Genomic DNA, 5,454 nt, shown 5'->3' with positions numbered 1-5,454 from the left:
CCGCACCACAGCCCTGGGCAGCGGCGGCGGCGGCGGCAGCAGCAGCAGCAGCGGCGGCGGCGGCAGCGGCGCACACCGGCAGCGGCGCCAGACAGGATGCTCACGCACCGTTCCATTCACAGAATTATCTCGCTTGACGGGGAAGCGCACAACAACCGGGATCTCCCCCAGTTCCACAGCAATCCGCCCCCCCAAAAAGGGAGGGGGGCGTTAAAAAAAAAGGCAGGGCTTTCTTACTCTTCTCTTTTTCCCCCCAACCCGGCATTCAATCAAAAGAACAAAGCCCGATATTTTGTTTGCCGACTTGGCAAACATAAAGGCAATTTCAATAGTCCAAAGAAACTCACCTAAGTTGGTGAAAGTAATGCTTTGCAGTTCTCCAGTGAAATTAAGCTTTAATAGCTATCTGGTGCCACTCAGAGAAGGAAGGGGAGGAAGCCAGTTGAATTTAGATAAAGTTAGAGGACCACTTCACTCCGAAGTTTTCTGCCCGCCCAAAGTACCCTCTAAATTCTTGACAACATCCAGAGCTTAATTATCTTGCTGAATTTTTTGGGGGGGAGGAGAACCACAAAAACCAAAATAAACTACTAAAACACCCATATGTAAGACAATTCAGAGCAATTTACTGTATAACATTTTTTCATGGCTAACTTTAAAAAAAAAAACTACCAAAACTTGTGGATGTGCTTCTCCTTTAAAGCAAATGGTCCTAACACATATTAAACCACCGCTGAGCATCTTCTAAGCATAGTAGGAAAAAATGACTATTGATCTTCAAATAGCGATAATTGAAAAGATCAAAAAGATTAAACAAAATCAAGAATGTGCTGACTTACCATGCTATTGCTTTTTTGTTGCAACTTTGTAGAAATTTCACTCAAAGAAGCTGCATCAGAGGTGTCAAATGTTTTAGCGGACTGTGATCGTATTATTTCTGCAGCCCTGACTTCCAATGCTTCAGAACTTTTTCCCCTTTCTCTTTTTTGTTTGTGGTACCTAGCTTTTTGCTATAGACTTTAAAAGCCTTCAGCTCAGCAAACCAGCACAAATTATCTTGCCACCTTGCGCAGCTCTGATGCTTTGGCCGCTAACTTTGGAAGGCCCTTTACTACTGCATCAAAATTAGCATTGTCAAAGCAGTTAATGAATATTAATATTGTATTTGTCATTGGAGCCGGTCCGTTGCTGAACTCCAAGTCATCCATCAGGGACAAGATTAAGAACACAATTATTTCTGACTGACAGGGACCAAATCTGCTAGAATTTTTTTTTTAAACAATTCGGGGGGAAAAAACCCACAATATCATCATCTTAAGGTGTCTCCCAAGAGACTGGAAACCAGATTAATACGCTTTTAATGAAGTAGAGATCATTATGTATGAAGAGGAAAAAAAAAAAGAAAAGACGTACTATTCAAGCTATTTAGTTATGGTGGCGGCTAGAAATTTTTTAAAAAATGCAGACAGCATATCTTTTGCGACAGCTGTCCAGATTTTATTCATACCGTTCTAAAGAAAAAGACGACTTTTTTTTTCCCTGAAATCTTTTCCTTTTTAAAAAAAAGAACAGAGAACGAGCGATTCGTCCCATCTGGGATAATTTTCCGTGTCTTCACTTTTACTGAGGCGGTCAGGAAAGACAGCACAGTAAATAATTCCTACACAAATTTGACAAGAAACACCTTCATCAGCTCAGCTCCTTCCTCTCTTATTCCCCAGATTCCAAGCACTGTCTCTCTCACTTTATTCAGGGTTCCATTTACAGAAACTCTTAAGTTCCCTTTAACAGTGACAGGTCTCTGTCATCCACACACAGGAAACAACACAACTCAGCAAAAACCGCTTACACATGCTGCAGCTACAGACGCCCCAGAAAGGGCGCTGCCCACTATGTCCCTTCAGAAATCAACAGTGGCTAATTTGGGGTGCAGCAGGGTTGAAATGGAAGTTTTGCCAGAAATCAAACTAATAAGCACTTAATGAAATGTATAATCAACTCAGTAGCAGAAAATGGCTTACAAGACAACTACAACAGAATTTTCTCTACAACACATGCAAAAGACTAATTAAAAAATATTAAGTTTAAAAACTTGCAGCTTACCTGGTATAACCAATTTATTTGAATTCACTCAAATCATTTCAACATCTATATCTGTGGCGTGCATTATACATACATACATACATTTCACAATTTCTTAGGCGTTTTAGGAATAGTGTGTTTCATTGGCTTGCTCCATATAAACTGTCTTCGAGATATTGCCACCCCCCTTTCATATTTTAAATGTGGTAAAAGGGATAAAATGACAGATGTGACGGTTAATCTACCCAATGAATCGTGGGGGGCTAGGTAAAGCCGTAATGGCCACTGAGCTAATCTTCAACACCCATTGACCACCCCACCGGCCTTCTAATACCATTATCAACCCTTAGATGAACATTCTAAATTAGAGTTTTGTTCGAAAAGGGTGTGAATTTGACCTTCGATGCTGGGAGGCCTGTGCTACCCATACAGATGGCAAAGTTCTCGCTAAAAAAAATTTTTTTAAAGGTTTCTACTTTCCTGTGACTTACATCTTTGAACTCTGCATCTTTACACTTTCCCTCTCTCACCAGAAAAAAAAAAAAAAAAGGGTCATACGTCAAAACCCTCCCGATGTCCTCTCCAGCAAATACCCCACCATGTTTACACTCATCCCACAGGAAGGGCCCAAGCGAAGGCGCTGACATGAAGAGCCACTGCAGACACACATGTCTTCCCTGGCCCCGACCTGGCCCCTTCTCTCTCTCAGTTTACCTACACCTTTACTTACTGGTTTCTTTATGCCCAATGAGTCTTTGGGATGTATCATTAAAAGCGTATCACTTTCTAAGCAGGGCAACTTTGGAAAGATCTTACGGGGGAGTGGAGATAGAGTACAACAAAGAGTGCCAACCGTCTGCATGCACACGGGGTTACGCTGGAAGGAGGGCAAGGAATGTGAGGCTAAGGCTTTCTCTAAACAGCACCTTTTTATCTTGAATGAATCAAAATGGGCTGGTATCAAATCATTATTGCTCAATAATACTCCCATGCCATCTTAAAAACACAAACACACACAATCCTATGATACAAACATACATTCAAAGCTCCCTTCAAAAACCAAAGATCTGTGTAACTCCACACATGTCATCCCATAAAACCTACAAATGGTCCTTACACAATAACAGATCCTTCTGCCCCTTTATTTTGGAAAAGTCTGTGCACCCATCTTGTAGAAAAGCATACATAAATGTGCGTCTGACTAAAGACTGTTCAACCACAGCCTCTCTTGCACACAGCCTGCGCTGTCCGCGTTAAGGGCCTCTCGCTTCCTCAGCCCACAGCCTCCCCAGTGCTCGCCCAAGCCTGCCTTTCCAGGGCCATCCCAGGGCCTGAATCTGCATCTCTGTGCACTCTGCACTGGAGTTGTTAATAGGCAGCTTTCTCTGCCTCTCTCGGCTTCCCCAGCACGACCACATCAGCACTAGTATCAAATTAACTCTCCGACTTTGAAACTTATTGATCTGCTATTAAGACACCAGTGAACTTGATGAAATGAGTGCTGTAGGTGCAGTCATGACTTCAAAGTCTAGCACAGCCACATAAAGCAAGCGCCTTTGATCCTAACTCCGATCTACTGAGGGTTTAAAGCCCAGTTCTCCCTAAGCTGCCCTTCACTCTCGTCATGTCTGATGTCTCACCAACTAGTGACTTGATAATGTTAATAATGCAAATTTTACAAATGATTTTTACAATGGCAAAATTAATTCGGCGAGTGGATGCGTCTTGTAATAGGGGTTTCTGCCCTTCTCTCCCCTATAACAACTGACATAATTATAACAGCTGAGGACAAATACCAGACCCGGGTAATTCCAGACAATGTTTTGCCACCTTCTCTCACCTTTTCATTTTGAACCTGAATCTAAAATAATTTACTAGAAATGTCACTGATAATCCTAGTAACATTTATTTCTGTAATTTCATTTCCTAGTACACAACTACTATTGCTGATTAGAAGCAGCCTCCTGTAAACATGTGGTTTCCACCTTTATGGCACTGTCAGTACAAAATTTTTGGTTTTGTGTAGAATTTTTTCTTGATAGTCACAAACTCACAGTAAAGTTGTAGGGCTTCATATGCGCATTACTATTTTTCACTGAGCAATTATCTCAAGTGCTACACAGTCAAGAGTCAGTGAGCAACAAAGATTCTGTGACATAAAACATTTCAATATACATATCCCTTCTCTAGCTAACAAAATAAAACTTTTCATCTAAAAACAAATTTTTTATCACAAGATATATGTATTTAAGCATTGGCCGATTTTGATAAACTCCTTTAGTATTTTGAATCACATTAAAAATAGGTTTCAAATTCTCTCTATTGATTATCTATATGAATTCTCATTCTCATCAAGTTTAGATTTAAATAATACAGAAAAAGGTTGTTATGTTCTAGGTTGAAAAAAATCTTACATATAACCAGAAAAGCAAAATTTAAGCAAAACTGCATTTTCATACTCAAGCAAAGAATCAATACCCAAGAAGGAATCCTTTACCAAAAGGCTATTCTTTCTTTGTTGATTTTGGAGAGAAGAACATCAGTCGTTAAGTAAAATGTGTTCCATAGCAGGAGCTTTAGTGACACTTTGATTTATAGCATGTTATATAATGTTTGTGTTACTGTTGTTCTGAATCTGTTAATTATAGGAAGAAACTAATGAATGTATTTTTCCCAATGAATATGGCACAGTGTTTCCCCCTTTCCAAATCTCAGGTCTACCCCTGCCCCATGGCAACGCATAATGGAAGGTTAAAAGGACCATGATTTTAATACTTGCTTCTGTGTGTGTGTATATATGTGTGTGTGTGTGTGTGTGTGTGTGTGTGTGTGTGTGTGTGTTGGGGGAGGGAGAATACAATTAGTTGGTTTTCTAGTGCTACTCGAATCATAAAATCTAGGTAGTAGTGACTTTGTGTTGGTGCCCCCCCATGTTGATACTCACTTAACCTACTTGCAATTCTAAAGAAGTCAACACTTGATTGTGACAATGTTCAAAAGAATTTCCTCTGCCACTAGCACGTAAAAAAACTTTCACCAATTAGTGCAGGAAAAAAGGAGGGAAAAGCCACAGTGCTGGCGCTCAAAGACCCAGGCCTTGCGGCAAATCTGTCATGTCGAGAGGATTGATCAACAGGACGGCAATTTCTAATGGCATGTTGTCATGAAAAGTCAGCCACAGGGAGCCACCTGCTTTGCTCCTCACAGACAGCTAGGAAAGGAAGGGAAGGAAGAGGGCGGAGGGGGAAAGAGGGGAAAGGTTCTCCATCCCTATCCCTGCCAGTTCTCTTTTGCTAACAATTTTGGCAACGGTATCATGATTTTTCATTCAGTTGAAATATGTCAAGACTCCAATCACATTAACCTTCCTTG

The 5,454-nt window shown here is 40.8% G+C and overlaps 1 protein-coding gene across 2 annotated transcripts in view; it reads right to left on the bottom strand.

Moving 5' to 3' along the window:
- The window catches only part of Tcf7l2 (transcription factor 7 like 2), a 174,768-nt gene that overhangs the window by 37,922 nt on the left and 131,392 nt on the right, over window positions 1–5,454 (bottom strand). The gene's annotated exons all lie outside the window — the stretch shown is intronic.

The sequence above is a fragment of the Octodon degus genome, unplaced genomic scaffold (assembly GCF_000260255.1).
Source record: "Octodon degus isolate 3935 unplaced genomic scaffold, OctDeg1.0 scaffold00042, whole genome shotgun sequence".
In the NCBI taxonomy this organism is placed as follows: domain Eukaryota; kingdom Metazoa; phylum Chordata; class Mammalia; order Rodentia; family Octodontidae; genus Octodon; species Octodon degus.
Note: the sequence above shows the minus strand (reverse complement) of the source record. Positions and strands in the feature narration are given on the sequence as shown.